We start from the raw sequence: 19126 nt of genomic DNA, 5'->3' as shown, positions 1-19126 counted from the left end.
AGAACGGTACTGTCTGCAATATTTTGCCTTTATACATGAACATTTGCAGTATCTTTGTTGTAGTTATTATTTTATGTCCTTGGACAGGCATTCAGAACCACTGATTAATTGCACATATGCAACCATAAATTTAAAGCCTTGCATTCAAAATTACAGGCAGCCTGTTTGAACTTGTGAGTAACCAAACGGAAGGACCAGTAGGTTGGAATGGGCTAAAAAGAGAGAAAATCTCTCCACTATATGTTACAAAGATTACCCTTTTTTTTTCAATTAATTTTTATTGACGTTCGAACATATACATACATATATGTATCTCTCCCTGAATCAGTTGTACTGGCTGATACATTAGATAGCTTTAAGAAGGGGTTGGATGGCTTTTTAGCAAGTAAGGGAATACAGGGTTATGGGAAATAGCTCATAGTCCAAGTTGATCCAGGGACTAGTCCGATTGCCATTTTGGAGTCAGGAAGGAATTTTTCCCCCACTAAGGCAAATTGGAGAGGCTTCAGATGGTTTTTTTTTTGCCTTCCTCTGGATCAAATGGCAGATAGGTAGTTAATAAAAAAAAAATTAAAAGAAAAAAAAAAAGTTGAACTCGATGGACATGTGTCTTTTTTCAACCTTACTTACTATGTTACTATGTTATATACATAGAGAAATCAAAACAATAGATATGCGAAATAAGAGAAATAACTAGAGAGGTACATTTCCTGAAGAAAATGTGAGTGGTGCTTGCCGTGGCAAAACTCAGGCCCAAATCTGATTGGCTGTTGTTGCCCCGCCCCTTTTTTTCCTAATTGTGAACCACAGTCACTCAGTGACTAACATACCAAAGTTTGGGAATGCTGTCATTTAATGTGTAAAAATGGCAGCATTTCTATTTTTTTCTATTGAAAATCAATGAATGAAATTTGATTGGTTGTTGGTGGCTCCGCCCACTTTTTCTAAACTTGAAGTGGAAACCCCCAGCGACCACATTTGTGATATTCAAGGTCCCTGACATCAATACTGAGAGAATGGCAGCCTTCTTAATTTTTCCCATTAAAACCAATCAAAGAAATCTGATTGGTTGGTTTTGGCTCCACCCACTTTTCTTAATTTTAATCCCAGTCCCCAGTGACCAACTGTGCCAACTTTGAGGAGGCTGCCATTAACCGTCTAAGAGCAGCAGCAGTTTAAAATTTTCCTATTTAATTGAATGGCTGAAATTTGATTGGCTGTTGTAGACTCCGCCCACTTTTTGTAAATTTTGGCCGCAGTCACCCAGTGACCCACGGTGCCAAGTTTGGAGCTCTGGCTTTATTACTGTGAGAATTACAGCTGTTTACATTTTCTCATTGAAGTCAATAGGGAAAATCTGATTGGTTGTTTGCGGCTCCGCTCACTTTTTTGGGTCCCCAAGATAGGACAGAAAAGTCACAACACCCCATTCCCGAATAAGCTGAACGGTTTGACACCTCATTCATGGGTCTGCGACAAACTAATTATTCGATAAATTCCCCATTATAAGTCAATGGGGCAAATTTGGGGACCTCTCCTGCCCCGGGGGTAAAACTTATACCCTCGTGTGGGATATCATCTGACACAGGTCGCAAACCTCTTCAAATGTGGTAAATTTAACGTTTCTACAAGATTCCCTCTCTGCGCTAGAATCCGTCAAAAGTTGGCCTCAATGTTAATCTATGGGACTTTTTGGGGTGGTTAATTGCCCCCGCAAGGGGCAATTAACCACCCACCCCTTAGAAAAGTCATACCACCCCATTCCCGATTAAGCCGCACGATTTGACACCTCATTCATGGGTCTAGGACAAACGGTGCGGGACTAGTTACGCGCCAAACTTTCATACGGAAGAAGAATAAATATAAGTTTGCAAGATAACAGTAGTGATGCTTTGCTTCGCAAGCACCACTAATTAATCTCAATATATTATATTAAAGAATGGAAATTATACCAACAAAACAAAGTTTGCTGTTTTTCGCATCTCTATCTCTAGTCTTGGAACCAAGTGCTTTACATTATTAACTAGAGAGGTACATTTCCTGAAGAAAATGTGAGTGGTGCTTGCCGTGGCAAAACTCAGGCCCAAATCTGATTGGCTGTTGTTGCCCCGCCCCTTTTTTTCCTAATTGTGAACCACAGTCACTCAGTGACTAACATACCAAAGTTTGGGAATGCTGTCATTTAATGTGTAAAAATGGCAGCATTTCTATTTTTTTCTATTGAAAATCAATGAATGAAATTTGATTGGTTGTTGGTGGCTCCGCCCACTTTTTCTAAACTTGAAGTGGAAACCCCCAGCGACCACATTTGTGATATTCAAGGTCCCTGACATCAATACTGAGAGAATGGCAGCCTTCTTAATTTTTCCCATTAAAACCAATCAAAGAAATCTGATTGGTTGGTTTTGGCTCCACCCACTTTTCTTAATTTTAATCCCAGTCCCCCAGTGACCAACTGTGCCAAGTTTGAGGACCCTGCCATTAACCGTCTAAGAGCGGCAGCAGTTTAAAATTTTCCTATTTAATTGAATGGCTGAAATTTGATTGGCTGTTGTAGACTCCGCCCACTTTTTGTAAATTTTGGCTGCAGTCACCCAGTGACCCACGGTGCCAAGTTTGGGAGCTCTGGCTTTATTACTGTGAGAATTACAGCTGTTTACATTTTCTCATTGAAGTCAATAGGGAAAATCTGATTGGTTGTTTGCGGCTCCGCTCACTTTTTTGGGTCCCCAAAATAGGACAGAAAAGTCACAACACCCCATTCCCGAATAAGCTGAACGGTTTGACACCTCATTCATGGGTCTGCGACAAACTAATTATTCGATAAATTCCCCATTATAAGTCAATGGGGCAAATTTGGGGACCTCTCCTGCCCCGGGGGTAAAACTTATACCCTCGTGTGGGATATCATCTGACACAGGTCGCAAACCTCTTCAAATGTGGTAAATTTAACGTTTCTACAAGATTCCCTCTCTGCACTAGAATCCGTCAAAAGTTGGCCTCAATGTTAATCTATGGGACTTTTCGGGGTGGTTAATTGCCCCCGCAAGGGGCAATTAACCACCCACCCCTTAGAAAAGTCATACCACCCCATTCCCGATTAAGCCGCACGATTTGGCACCTCATTCATGGGTCTAGGACAAACGGTGCGGGACTAGTTACGCGTCAAACTTTCATACGGAAGAAGAATAAAAATAAGTTTGCAAGATAACAGTAGTGATGCTTTGCTTCGCAAGCACCACTAATTAAGTATATAACAGTGGAAATTAATCGAATGGTCAAGTAATAGCAGAATCAAAATGAATACACTTCAACCTAAACACGTGTATTGTACATCAGTTTCTGAATAAAACTATTTATTCTTCTATCTTTATTCTTCTTTAATCCAAAACAAAAATATTGAATTCACCGCTGTAACCATGACCAAATACAAGAATGTACCAAATTTGTTAACACATTTTTCCTTTGTCAAGATTTAATCCACTATGTAAATCTACTAAAGCAAATTGTGGGGAATTTTTAATAGGAAATTGGGTTATTTTTTGTAAATATAATTCAAGTTATTATGTTAGTTATTATTATTTTAGGTAAATTCCATAAATAATGAAAAACCTTTATGTTATGTACTTTTTATTTAGGACAAAGAGTATGTTAAGCCATATGATTTTTTTAGACAGTATATCTGGTGACCCAAATGAATACATTTTTATTGTTGGTCCCTCTAAGTTTCAAAGTTACTATATTAGTTATCTTCTGATAGAGAAAACATTCTTGGGGAGAAGTGAGTGTTTGTAGAAACAGAAACCATTTACTAGCTAATTTCTCAAAAGGGGAGAATTACAATCAGAGGACTGAAATAAACTGGATATAGAAAAATGTTGTTTAGGGATGGTTCATAAATAATTTTTTTGGAGTGGCTCACACAAATAATGCTTATTTATGGCAAAAGTATTTTTTTTGCTGGATTAGCTCAGGTCTACATAGGAGTTCAAACAGTCTGAACTTGTGTTTAATACATTCTCAAGGAAGAGGTTTCCACTGTGAGGATCAACAACTTGTTTTTTCCAAGACGGTGTTAAAAAGTTTTTTTCTTCCTATAAAAATAACATATTTAAATTGTGACAAAAATGGCAAAATTAAGTAATTAAAATCATTTGATAATTTGATCATTTATCACTATCTACAGTTTATCTAATTGCAGTGAGAGAGGGCCCTTAATGCCATTTACTAGTATGCATCTTACATATTTATTTATATAGCACTACTTGTGCAAGCAGTGCTGTCCAGTACAATAGTACATTAAAAGATAGAAATGCCAATTAATCCAAACCAATTTTGGGGGACATCTTGCCTACGCCTGTCATACCGCTGGCACAGCCCTGTTCTGCCCTGTCCTGTTCTGCCCAGCCCCTTGTTGTGATTCCTGCTGCACTGCCTTGGACCATATCAGAGGACTTTGGGGGATGGTTCTATGCATTTCAATAGTGCAGGAAAGTTAGGTTTCATGTGCAAGTTGAGACAGACCTATTACTGCAGGTGACCAGGTAAGAGGGGCTTAAATCAGAGAGACTCTCAACAAATATGGGGAAGTTGATATATCTGAAAAAAGCAGATGAGGTCAATAATATATTAAAATACAAATAAATATACAACACAGTTAAATGCAGAATTAAGTGTTAAAAACATAGACTTTGCACCGTAGAGCTTTGTAAGCACAGTCCGCCACTGTCGTCACTTGTGACATGCTGAATAAAAAGTGCATCCATAATAACTGGTTTAATAGTAAAGAAAAGCCCTGGAGCTATAAGCGCAGGGGCTTCATGACAAGGGATCCGAATGACCAGCAGCCAAATTATACTGGTCTAGATCAGAGATGTGCAGAATCACATGTAGCTGTGTTTAGATGAGAAGGAATGAGTTAAAGCAGGAGATGGCCAGGGACGGAGTAAGAGAGGGATGTGATGTCAGGGGAAAAAGCAGTTCACTTCCTTATCTTCTGAGCAGGTAGAAACATCCCACCCACCCTCCCCCATTTAGCAAATTTTGTGAAATGTCAGGAGTTTTCTACTTTATGGTCTCATTAATTACTGAATAACTGAATATAGATGTTTTCATGAAAGCACTGTTATATTATGGTTTTTGTATCTTTACACATTATAATTGTGAGAGTCTGTATTGTATTTATGTTAAATTAAAGTGAATCGCTTGATCCAGGGAATGTTTCTGATCAGGGTCAGGAAGGGATTTTTTCCCTCTTGAGGCATAATTGGCACTGGCTTGGGCTGTTTTTTTTTGCCTTCCTCTGGATCAAAACAGTGCACATATTATATTATATTTTAAGTTTCATTTGTCACAGCAGCGGTAGGACCTTGCCAGAGTACTGCACAGGTAAGTTTAGAAGAGGGAGAAAGGAGGTTCTCTCCTGTGACTGCACGGTGGATTGATTTATACAGACGCTACTACTGCTTGTGCTAGGGGGCAGCCTGCTTGGATTTCCTATCATTGACACACTGCAGATGCAGGTCCGACAGCAGGGCTTCTGAACTTCTCTCATTTTGGCGGCAGAGCATAGTAGCGATCTCTTGTTAAATTCTGGCTTTAGAATATTGCCTTGGGTTAAGCTGGCAAGGTCCTATTTATTTAATAAAATGTGGATAAATGCTGTGGCCATTTTACACCCACCTCTGTCTCCTGGTTTCATAAGGTATATAATAATGGGGTCCAGTGGGATAGCTCAAGGCGACAGGTCAAATTGAGGAGTCCCCTTGTCAAGAAATAGTCATAAGCATTTTACTTCCGTTTTTTGACAGTGATTGTAGAACACTGACATCTAAAGCCAAGCACAGTACATGCTTACCCCTAGTGGAAAATATGATTTTAGCCATTCACCACTTATTTGCAGTATAACTAGAGGCCCTGTAGGATCAAATTCTACTCAGTTGTGTACTCCAGCATTGTACATTGTTTATTTAACTGTCATCTTTTTGGTATAATGCATGCATGCTATGTGGTTCTGTGATACATGCAGTTCTTTTAAATTCTCAGAGAACAATAAAGGTTTTCATCACATATAATCTGTTTTGATGTCTTGGAAAATACAATATCCTATGTGTTAGCAAAAGAGAAGGAACAAATGTGGCCTTGTGCTTTATTGGGAACAACCAAAGGACAGCAGGTTACTAAGTAGCATTTTTATACTGTCCATGATAACTTAGCTTTTTCTCTGCTTTCATTATTCATAATTTTTATCTTGGACAGCACACAATCTCTCTCTTATTTTTCTCTCTTCTTCATTTGTGCAGTAGTATTACAGGAATAAATGAGTATTCTTCATACATGCACTTTGTCCTTTAGACAATATAACCTTGTATAGACTCTCCACCACAACTCCCTCAGGTCTATAATATATAGAACCCTAGTGTCTGTTTCACAATGTAAATTACCCAATTGGCCATATTATAATTTTGGGCATCCTTGGCCCCAAGAGAGGTATGTAAGATGCCATTTTCTCCACAACTAGGTATTCTTTTGTCTTCTATTATCTTTAGGTGAGTGACAGTAGGTTAAATCAGGTAAATTCAAGATAAATTGTACCCTATTGTTAATGTTACCAATAATAGAAAAGCCATTGGAGAGTATTGTGAAACTAGATAGTACAACCTGTCTTCAATAGATTTGTTGTGAGTAACAGCAAAAGTGTAAACAATAACTGATGGCAATAACCAGGGGAAGAACACTTTATTCACACTTTCAGCTCCTTTGAGGTTTGTGTTGTTAGCTTCTGTAACAGCTGAAAATGTATATCACTGTAAGGTGCTAATTTATTAGGCATCTCTTGTTGAATATGATTGCTAGCCTTAAACCCCAGGCAGATGCTCCTCTTCATTGTAAAAAAGCAGTGACAAAGGGTATAGTCCTGCCAGTGCCATGGTGCCATCATCTGTAAGTTCCAAAGACCTCTGCTCTTATATTATAACCTAATTCCTTAAAGGGGAACTCTGCACAAATATAATATAAGCTTTTTGAAAAGTAAAAATAATTTCAAGAAACTTTGCAATATACATCAATTAAACAATATGCAGACTTTTCATGATTTTGAATGGTTTGGAACAGTTTCCTAAGCCTAGCCCCTGCTCTCCTGCTGATCTGTCTGACTACTTTGCTGAGCTAACTGACTACTGTTACTTTGTATCAGCAGCCATCTATCCTTAGCCTGTAACCTGCATCCTCCAAACCCCACAATTCCCACCACGTGATTTCAGATAAGAAATGGGACATCACAGTGCAATGCATTGTGGGTTATGTCGTTTCTGCATGCTGTCTGTAAGCTGTGAAGAAGTTGTTACAATTGGTAACATCAGTGTTTAGTCCCTCCTTCCCTGCCAGGATTTCAAATGATGCAGTAAGAGAAGAACTGTTAAACAGCTGGATTTCAGCATAGAATTGGCATGTATTCATACTTTTTAAAGAAACAGGCAACTGTGATGGGTATATAAGGGGTTTCTTTGTTATGTGGGCCTCTTTCTCAAATTTTGGTTTGGAAGCTGGAGTTCCCCTTTAACTAGTTCATAGGAGGGGATATAATATGCCTTATGTATATCATTTATGTAGCCCTTGCATTATTATCTGTTGCCATAACCCTCCACTTGCTTCTTCTCTACGAGTGTTCAGTCATCTTATTTGAGGATTTTACCCTTCTCTACTCTCATGAAGCAATATGACTTAATTGTCCTCCTCAGTATTGGAATTAGGGGCAGGCAGCAGAGCCCCTCCCTCTAGTGCAATAGGGCAGGGAGACACACCATTTATGGGGGGGAGTGGATGTGAGAGTGAGCAGCCCAAGTTGTATTGCAATATTATTACTAATACTGCTATTACTATTTGGCCCAGCTCTGCTATCCTCTACAGCAGGGCTTGTGTGGCCGCCCACCTACCTGCTGTGTTTGCTTACCATGTGTAAAATGTAAATGGTATTACTACAGAGATTAACTGGCCACTGCATTGTTTAAACCTCAAATTCAGACTAATCCTTTGAATTGTTCACACTTGTGACACCTTGTTCACACCCATACAGCCCTATACTGTTCACACCTGAAACCCAGACTGAAACTGCCCCCATTGTTCACCTCTTCACACTTTATACAAAATGCTAATGGAGCAACAGCACTGTGTCACTGTATGTAGTACATCTTCGGGTAAGGGCACACCTGGTGATTTGGGGAGATTTAGTCTTTGTGCAACTAATCTGCCCAAATGTCTTCCACCTGTCTTGCGCCTGCAGCATGGCACACGAGGCACATCATATTCCGAAGTCGCCTGAAGTTGCCTCATGAGGAAACTTCGGCCAACTTCGGAATATGAAGCGCTGCGTGTGCCATGCAACTTTTCATTATAGCCGGTGCAAGACAGGGGGAATGCGTTTGGGGAGATTAGTCGCCCCAAAGAAGAGGCCAATCACCAGGTGTGCCCTTACCCTTAGAGTGGTCCTGATGGGTTTCCCTGTCTCCTGTTCTGTCTTCCATATGCTCCCTGTGTGTGCACTCTGCCTGTGTGTGCCCTGCCTGAGTGTGCCCTGCTCTGCCTGAGTGTGCCCTGCTCTGCCTGCATGTGCCCAGCTCTGCCTGCGTGTGCCCTGCTCTGCCTGTGTGTGCCCTGCTCTGCCTGCGTGTGCTGTACTCTGCCTGTGTGTGCCGTACTCTGTCTGTTTGTGCTGTACTTTGCCTGTTTGTGCCATACTCTGCCTGTCTGTGCCGTACTTTGCCTGTTTGTGCCTTGCTCTGCCTGTGTGTGACATACTCTGCCTGTGTGTGCCCTGCTCTGCCTGTGTGTGCCCTGCTCTGCCTGTGGAACATAAGCCTGGTATTTGTTCTGGGGGTTTGTTAGCATTTGAAAATAAATTATTGTTAGGGGCCCCTAAGGTGTTTAATCATTTGCTAGTTGTGCTGTGTTATCCAAGGGGAAGAGGAGTCATATGGATTTAAGGTTATGTCTTAATATGACAACTTTTTTCACGTATGAGTGATAAGTAATATCCCTGCAGTCATGGGTGTCCACAGAAAATTTTCCAGGGTGGGGCAAGGAAGCATCTGTGGGCGGGCCTGTGAGATAGGTGGGTGTGTCACTGCCATCAAGGGGTGGAGCTATGCCACGGCGATCAGCCGATCGCCGGGTCAATCAAGGGAATCCTGCACAGTTTCCCTAATTTGACCCGGGCAACCCTTCAAAATACCGGTTGTCTGACAAGTGGCAACCCTAGTTCACACAAAGATGGCAAAGTGGCAAGTTCATGTATAAATACCCCCAGAACTCACAAACAGATGGCACAGGGGCAAGTTCATGTATAAATACCCCCAGAACTCATAAACAGATGGCACAGGGGCAAGTACATGTATAAATACCCCCAGAACTCACAAACAGATGGTACAGTGGTAAGTACATGTATAAATACCCCCAGAACTCACAAACAGATGGCACAGGGGCACGTACATGTATAAATACCCCCAGAACTCACAAACAGATGGCACAGGGGCACGTACATGTATAAATACCCCCAGAACTCACAAACAGATAGCACAGGGGCAAGTACATGCATAAATACCCCATGTAGCCACATGTTCTTTTTTACAATTCATTCTGCTGGGTACCTACATAATCTAGATGACAGTCCCAGACCCAACACCACAGTAATAAAAGCCACACAAACATGGGAGATAAAACAAACACTAGAAACCCACTGGTTACCAGGGACCCCCATACAAGTTAAAAAAAACAATTGGTGGTTAGGATAGGGGCCCCCATAAAAGTTAAAAAAAAACTTCATTGGTGGACAGATAGAGACTGTAGAAAGAGAGGGACTCACAGAGAGAGTCAGAGTGCAGAGAGAAGCAGAGTGCAGTGAGACAGAGTGCAGAGAACAACAGAGTGCAGAGAGAGAAAAAGACAGAGTAGAGAGAGAGAGAGAGAGACAGTGCAGAGAGAGACAGAGTGCAGTGAAAGAGAGAGTGTAGTGAGAGAGGCAGAGTGCAGAGAGAGACAGAGACTCACAGAGAGAGACAGAGTGCAGTGAGAGAAAGAAAGAGTGCAGCGAGAGAGAGACAGACGGACAGAGAGAGAGAGGCAGAGAGAGAAACAAAGACTCAGAGAGAGAGAGGGGTAGAGAGAGACAGAGTGCAGGCTAAAGAGATTCCTGAGAAGCACAGTGACTGCTGGCTTCCCCTTCTTACCACATCAGTTCCTGTACTTCCGTCTTCGGCATCAGTGATGTCCACGCTCGTAAGGGGGGCTGGCTAATCCCCCTTTGAGCCTAAATCCTGCCTGGCCCAAAACTTTCTTCCTTGTTCCCCCTGATGGCAGGCAGGCAGCAGGCCTGCACACAGCACAGCATGAGAACGGAGACGAGTGGAAGGGGCGGAGCCACAGTGGGAGCTGGGACGGAGGAGCGGTCCTAGAGCCCACAGTTTGAAATGAACATTATAGATCAGGAGCGGCCCACATTACAAAATGCCCGAATAAACAGATGGTCAGTCTGCTGGTCCCAGGGGGGGGCACTGACCCCTCTTGCCCCCCTCTGTGGACGCCCATGCAGTGAGCACCAACCATTTAGGTTTTTTGGTGTGCTAGCACAATTAATGTGGACATGGTCTTGTAATAACATGGGTGTGGTTTAAAGTGGGTGTGGTTTAAAACCAGGGAGTGGTCAACACTGGCTTCCATTATCGGCCCTCCACTATGTAGACCGGAAAAAATTCGGCCCTCGGTTTCACAGAAGTTGGACAGCACTGCTCTACAGCAATATTTTACTTGTATCCCTTGAGTAATCTAATATTTTTTGGTTTGGCTGAGTACTTTGGGACCTACAATTTCTAATTCAGAGTTTCCCTGGGCTAAGTGCATTCCAGTTCACAGGGGTCAGGGCAGAGTGGCTCTAGTAGGTTGGAGTCGGGATCAAGGAGGAGGATATACACAGAAAAGTCAAGTCAGGGTATCCAGGCAAAAGATCAGGGCAGGTGATGAGAAGTGACATTAGGAACAAGGCAGGAGGTTAGAAACTAAAGGCAAAACATCAATTTAGGAGCATCCAGAAACTTTACCAAGAAAGACCTGTATTTGGGCATTGAACCCAAATGTATTTTAAATTTTCATGCCGTACTATGGCATGATAATGTCACGTTCTGCTGTGTCAAGACAGAGTGTGATGACATTACTTTATGGCCATAGCCACCGTCATCTTGAATATAAAGCGGAGTGCTCCACAACGGAGCTCTCCTGACAAATGGTCTGCCTCCTATTACAGTCCCAAAATAATTTGAGTTTACAGTAAGTGTCATTGTTGGTATTTTTATCAACGGAACCAAGATCCACTTCATATGGATGTTAGTGTAATAAATGACTGCATCTACTAGAAAGAATGCATAACCATTGCTGAAAATCAATTATGGTGTCACCTTGTTCCTTAGTATTTTGATGTAAAAATGCATAATTAAAGCACCACAACCTGACGATCCTGAAGATTTATAAGATAAAATAGTTTTAGGTTTCCTTGAACATTGGGATTTTGGTAGCTTCTCAGTTGCATACTTTCACATAGATTAATTAAAGCAATTAGTCAGCAATCCCATTTAACCTTAATTAATGTTTCAGGCGTGATGTTGTCCATTGATCCCTGAACATCTAGCAATCATGATAACGTATCATATTACATGACCCATTAACAATGCCACATTTTGTTCATTTACCTAATATCTCTTTCTAATAGTAATTTCCAATTAGAATTATTCACCAACTGGGTCTTAAAACTTGATACAATATTGTCAAGCAACACACAATTTGGCAAATACCTACTTAGTTTAAAAGAAGAAGTACTTCATTGTAAATATTTTGTAAAATAATTACAAAGCAGATGGATTCAACTTTATTTCAGTGTACGTCAATTCAATGTTATCTAGTTGAAGTTGTTTTTAAAAGATCATCTACTATTGACAATTGTTATTTCAGTTTTTGGCTATGTTAGTATAAATGCCTTTTTTTCTTCTTAAAACCATTTCCCACAACACTGACCTATACATCCTTAAATCCAGTATTTGTAGCTGTTTCTAGAAAACAATGGCGGTCTCTTATTACAAATGCATGTAAGTCAGAAATGTGCTCACCTTTTAGAATGCCATTTTTTTGCTAGGGATGACACAATTGCATTACATTGAAAAGTGGGCATCTGGAGAGCTTTCAAATCCTTCTTTACCAGCAGAAATATGACGGCGGAGGAAAAAGGCCTGGGTGTCTTATGGTAAATGACTACAGTTGCCATTGTCATTTTTGAATTTACATTCTTTGGAAAATACATTGGTTTTCCAATGTGTCCTTTGTGGTTATTGTGCAATAGTTGCCGGAGGCTTTCAAGCAAAATTAAACTAATAGCTAAACCTAGATTTCTGTTTTTCTTCTGTGAATATTTTAAATTCTTTTATTGTTCTGTTTTATGTCTTACTCAAAGCATTTTTACTTTAATTTCTTAGAAAAGACCATTAGCATATATAGTGACTAATGTACCACTTATTGTAAAATATAAGGATATTAGAAGTTACTGAGGAGTTCCATGACCTTATACAGGTCATGGAACTCCGAGGAAGGTCATGGAACTCCGAGGTTACTTCTAATATCCTCATATTTTCCAACAAGGGGTACTTTTTTTTAATATAATACATAAGTTTTAGTGCGTCATGTGACAAATGACATTACTAAGCTCTGTTTATAACTGATGACATCACTAATAGCCGTTTCTAAGGATATAATTTACAGTATATTCATGGCTTTTGTGTATTATAGCATTATAATACACAAAAGCCATAAATATCTTGTAAATTATATACTTATAAACGGTGAGTTCTGATGTCATCAGTTATAAATTGTGAGTTCTGATGTCATTTCTGTCACATGACTAGCTGAAACTTGTGTATTATAATAAATAAAGTACCCCCAGTGGCAAAATATGAGGATATTAGAAGTTACCTCGGAGTTCCATGACCTGTATAAAAACACTCGGCCTTCAGCCTCACGTTTTTATATGGTCATGAAACTCCTTGGTAACTTATAATATCCTTATAATTTACAAGAGGGGATACTTTATTAACTATATAATACACAAGACTCAAGATTATACTGTAAATTACTGTATATCCTTATTGGATATATATGCGCTTAGTGATGTAATTTCTGTGGTCTCTGAAGTTTTCCGAATTTTCCGGAGTTTTCCCCCCCCCCATAATTGGATCACCATAACTTAAGTCTGCTTAAAAAATTAAATAAACCCAATGGGATAATTTTGCCTCTAATATGGAGTCATGCCGCTTAGTTACCATCCAGTTTAAGTACTGTTTTATTACAAAGAGGAAAAGGGAATATTTTTTTTTAAAAACTTAGAATAATTTGTTTAAAATTACCTTCCCGTAATTTGAAGCTTTTCTTCATAAAGGGTTTATGGATAAGGTATCCCATAACTGGATAGCTTGGAGTTTTTTCTTTACTTATTGTAAAATATGTATTGTGACCATCAGTAAACTCTGGAGTCTGGTTTGCTCATAAACTGTAACTACACAAACTAAAACCTGGACCCGACCCGATCCTGCAACCCACAGCCCGCGACCCGAACGGCAACCCGCATATTTATCTACATGGATCCGCTACCCAACCCCAGTCCCCAACTGCCTTATCTGCAATCCACCTACCACCATTAAACAGGAAGTGCTGTTGCTGCGGAAGTGGCATCATCAAAAGGGTGGAGACTGAAAACGCTTTGTAAAATTTTAAAAGGAGTAAAATATAGACAATCGAACATAAGATAAAAAATACAGATGAGACCCGCAACCCACAGACCCACATCTATACCTGCACCCGACAATCCTACCCTAATCCTGCAGGGTACCCGCTTTTTTTGAAGGTAACCCGCGGGTACCCGAGCCGCTGCAGGACTGTAATACAAAGTTCCCCAGCCATGTATTGATAACTGTCTTCCATGTTTTGGGGAGACAATCACCAACAAATATAGTTTTTAAATGCTGGACTGAAAGGGTTAAAATTGTCAAGTAAACTGAAAAACCAGCATATTTTAAGAATAAAAAAAAAGAAATGGTTTATTTGATGCAGATGATATAAGACAACTAGCATTAAACTGTTTGGAGAAGGTGGCAGCAAAGAACACTGCACCCTTGCAGCTTTCTAAAATAATTTATTGGTGCTAATGGGAAGCCTGACCTACGTGAATTGATCCTGTAATGAGATTGTATGTGACTTAGATAAATCAATTACTACAAAATCAATGAGCTTAGTTTCCACAATGTTCTATAACTAAAGGAGCTGTTACATATATAAGCAATGTATGCATTTTCTTGCAAGTAATCTAGCAATTATATAGTTATCTTTAGATGTTTTACTTACTTATAAGCAACCAAAGCTTTGGCTAACAGTATCAGTATCGAAGTGTAACATTGGATGGAAAAGCTAAAGCAGCAAAGATATTACAGAGAATGGTTAGTTTTATGGTTAGTGGTATGGATGTATACAATTTTAAAAGTCACCCAAAATTATGAATAAAAGAACCTTGTAAAAACAGCCATTTTATAAACATTATTAGCAGGTGTGTTTGGGAGCCCACTGAGGTCAAAGAAATCCTTGACATATCCTTGTCGCCTCTCTTTATATTAAATTCTGAAATATTTGTAAGCGATATAGTTCCTTTTGAGGCATACTTATGTGAATTAACTGCACTACATATTCCTAAGGGTCAGGGCACACAGGCAGATTCGGGGAGATTAGTCGCCCAGTGACATGAGGAAACTTTGGGCAACTTCGGAAAACGAATCGCTCCGAGTGCCATCCCGCCGGTGATTTACACTTTAGCCGGCAGGAAGGCAGAGGAGGCAGACTAATCTCCCCGATCTGCCTGTGTACCCTGACCCTAAAAGGGTAGTTCACATTTATGTTTACATTTATATCAATGGCTCATTCTAAGCAACTTTTCAATTGGTCCTCATTTTCTCTTTTTTTTTTAGAATTTTTAATTATTTGACTTCTTCTTCTGACTGTTTCCAGCTATCAAATGGGGATCACTGATCCCAACTAAAAAAATGTTCTATAAGGGTACTAATTTAATCCAGTTTCTTATTGAAATTGATGCATGGTTGCTAGGGTCATTTGGACACTAGCAACCAGACTGCTGAAATTGCAAACTGGAGAGCTGCTGAATAGAAAGTTAAATAACCCAAAAACACAAACAATGCAAAATGAAAACCAATTACAAATTGTGTTAGAATATCACTCTCTACATCATACTAAGGGGCCGATTCACTAACTTCGAGTGAAGGATTCGAAGTAAAAAGACTTCGAATTTCGAAGTTTTTTTGGGCTACTTCGACCATCGAATGGGCTACTTCGACCTTCGACTACGACTACGACTTCGAATCGAAGGATTCGAAGTAAAAATCGTTTGACTATTCGACCATTTGATAGTCGAAGTACTGTCTCTTTAAAAAAAACTTCGACCCCCTAATTCACCATCTAAAAGCTACCGAAGTCAATGTTATGGGGAAGGTCCCCATAGGCTTGCCTAACTTTTTTTGATCGCAGGATATTCCTTCGATCGTTGGATTTAAATCCTTCGAATCGTTTGATTCGAAGGATTTTATCGTTCGATCGAAGGAATAATCCTTCGATCGTTCGATCGTACTATCTGCGCTAAATCCTTCGACTTCGATATTCGAAGTCGAAGGATTTCAATTCCCAGTCGAATATCGAGGGTTAATTAACCCTCGATATTCGACCCTTAGTGAATCAGCCCCTTAATGTTAATTTGAAGGTAAACAACCCTATTAAGCTTTGGGCAGGTAGATTTTACTTATACTAGCAATTCTGCTGTAGAACTTTTTTTTACTATGTAACAATGGGTTTAAAATTAATTAAGTAGCCTAATCACCTATCCATAATGTGCACTTAAATCACCTATGATCTGCAGTTGACAACAGAATTAAGCATCTTTCACATTTATATACTCGACATACATGACTTTTTAGGGGATTTGTAAGATATGACAGCCTTAACATGTGCATTGTCTCTTTTTATAGTACTTATACCTATAATATAATTATCACAAAGTACTTAAGCAACACAAGACCCTTTCATCCCAGAAGTACAGGTATGCAACCTGTTATCCAGAATTTCCTGGACCTGGGGCTTTCCATATAAGGGTCTTTACATAATCTGTACTGTTTTCCTATAATAAAGCAAATGTTTTGGGAGATGGCCTTCCAGTAATTTGGAGCTTTCTGGATAACACATTTCCAGTTAATGGTTGCCATACCTGTACTTTACATATAGAAATCCTCAATTTCAACTCATGTTGTTGATTAGTATAGAAAGTCAAAACTGTTAGCACCCATATGAGGGTTATTGGCATCAGAAGTCTCCCATATTTATGTCAATTTATTTGTAAACTCCAAGTGGGACATTCACTAAGATTCGTAGTTGTGCCAGGCATAACTTCGTCGCACTTCGCCAGGCGTAGTTTCGCCAGCGCTCCGCAAATTCACTAAAATCCGAAGTTGTGCTCAGGGGTAGCGTAAGGTTGCGAAGTTTCGCTAGCGTTGATTCGCTAAGCAAAGTTACGCTAGCGATGGTTAATTTGCAAACTGCGCCAAATTCAAATTTCAATGGAGGAATATGTAGCAGCACTACAAATGCCTGGGAAACCTTCAAAACATCAAATAAAATTTTTATTTTGCCCTTCACATGTGCCCACTGTATAGTTCAGTTGCCATGAGTTGTAGGGGGGAAGGAGGGGGGTCCCAAAAATTTTTTCGATCTTTTTCAGCCTATCACCCATAATATAGAAAAAACACCAGCATTTTTTGGGTCTTAGAAAAGATTTTAACTTTTTTTGAAGAAATCCCTATCTACTCTATTGCGCTTCGCCTGGTCTGAGGTGGTGAAGGAAGTCTAGCGTAAAAGGTAGCGTTCAGAACAATGCATGCGTTAGTGAATTTGCGTAGTTAAGTCCGTTGCGCAAATTCACCAGGCGTAAGGGTGCGAAGTTACACTAGCGAAGTTACGCCAGCGTCCGTTAGTGAATTTGCGAAGTAACGAAAATGCCCAACGCTAGCGAATTGACGCTAACGTTAGGCGCTTCGGCGCATAGTGAATTTGCCCCCAAGTCTCAGGATCACTATAGTCAGTGACGTGACTATAGAGGAAGCAGACGCTGCAGCTGCAGGGGGGCCCTGGGCACAGAGGGTCTGCTACCTCTATAGCTAATAAGAACCCCCCACCAGGCCTGGACTGGGACTCAAAATAGGCCCTGTCATTCCAAGTACACAGAGGCCCAAACAGCCTCCTACCAGCCCACTATATGGTAACTTTATATGGAGCAGTACAGCAGCACCTCTGGCATTTGCCAGAACCCACTGATCTACTATGGAATCTGGTCATCAGTGTGCACTCCAATAGAGATGCTTTAAGGACACCTTAAATATTTTTTTTAAGGTGGAATATCCAATGTTCTCTCCATGTGCTTGTGTTGTTTCCTCCAGGTACTCCAGGTACTCTGGCTCCTCATAATGTTGACCATAGTGTGTATGAATATGATAAGGACCTTAGATTGTAATCTCAGTGGGTCAGGGACTGATGTGAATGGTGTATAATCATTGTAATAACACTAATAATACGATTTACTACTGTAAATGTGATATATAAATAAATGATAATAAAAATAATGATGATAACATGTATTAAGCAATGAAGACACTCTAGAGATCCAAAACCTTGAGTTCCAGCAGAGGAAATAGGGATAAGTATTATAGCCATGCCATGTCTAAATTCATGATTTTGCTTTACACACAAGACAGTGTTGGCTTTGTTTATATAGCCGAAGGCACATAAGGTTTTAGTGACAGCAGCTTGTTAGCGGACATCACTAGTTTCCAGAGAACAGACACATAAAATATTTTGCTGTCAGAGCAGAATCTCTTCACAGAAAAACACCATTATTTTTCATGCTGAATATATATTCTGTGTAAGAATCTTTTAACTAAGACTGGGGAAATTTGCCCCAGTGCAGTTAACCACAGCTACCGATCAGAGATTCGTTTTTATTATTGTGCATGTAAGGGAACACCATTTCCTACGGAATCCTAATTAACGTAACAGTTCATTTTGTACTGATTTTGTACTAATAAACCACCGTATGTCAAAAAAAGACATGAGGCATTTTGAAATCATAAAATAATAAAATGAGTTTAATTGTTTGAAGAAAGTACCATGGCACCTTGCTTTAATTACCTTTTGTTACCTTTTGAAGAAAACACTATAAGCACCTTGTGCCATTTTATTTTGATTACATTTTTGGAGATATCACTATAGAACACACATAAACAAATGTGCATAGACTTTTCTGTGGATCAGTACACACACAGAATTGTATTGCAGCACCCTGGTGACTGTACTGAATGTTAAAAATGTTGTGTTCTGTAATTTGTTCTTTTTCCATACCCTGTAGCACTGATCTATATTTTTATCTTGCTTTAAAAATACATGACCTTATACTTGGTCGTAACTAAACTAGGTTAATTTCATGTTTTAGTAGTAATAAGGCATGCTGCTCCAAATTATAGAAAGATCTCTTATCCAGAGAACCCCAGGTCTCAAGCATTAAATGCCATAGCTATTGTTGCACTAGACAAAGTTCAGAGACGTAACTAGAGGGGGGCGGGCCCTGGCGCGGGACGTGCAGCTGGGCCCCGCCCCCCTCTGTACGGCCGGATTTTCCTTAGAAGTGAGTGGCGAGCGAGCTGCCGGGGGAGCCCTGAGGGGGTGCGGGCCCTGGCCCAATCGCACCCCCTGCTCCCCCGGTAGTTACGCTACTGACAAAGTTATTTGCTAATTAGCTGTCATGGACAACTGCAATGGAGCAATAAGTCCACTGTTAGTAGAGTAACCACATGTTGAGATATCTTTCTAGTTCCGTAAATGCACTGAACACAAAACTGGGGGGCCCACCGGAACCACTGTCCAGGGCCCCCCTTTGGACTACCCAGCCCCACTACTGCGACGCTGCATGGCGCATATCCGTATTATGTCAAAAGAA

General features: G+C 40.2%; 1 protein-coding gene and 1 long non-coding RNA gene across 3 annotated transcripts in view; one reads left to right on the top strand and one right to left on the bottom strand.

Annotated features, from left to right (window-relative positions):
• LOC121393704 overlaps window positions 1–10578 on the bottom strand; it is a 29496-nt gene extending 18918 nt beyond the window's left edge. For both annotated transcript variants that reach the window (XR_005961274.1, XR_005961275.1), the window contains exon 1: window positions 10224–10578. This is a non-coding gene — a long non-coding RNA (uncharacterized LOC121393704). The remainder of the gene's footprint in view (window positions 1–10223) is intronic.
• Window positions 1–19126, top strand: part of slc35f1.L (solute carrier family 35 member F1 L homeolog) — a 187457-nt gene that overhangs the window by 48302 nt on the left and 120029 nt on the right. The window lies entirely within an intron of this gene.

Source organism: Xenopus laevis, chromosome 5L, assembly GCF_017654675.1.
Source record: "Xenopus laevis strain J_2021 chromosome 5L, Xenopus_laevis_v10.1, whole genome shotgun sequence".
NCBI classification, from domain to species: Eukaryota; Metazoa; Chordata; class Amphibia; order Anura; family Pipidae; genus Xenopus; species Xenopus laevis.
This window is presented reverse-complemented; position numbering and strand designations above follow the sequence as displayed.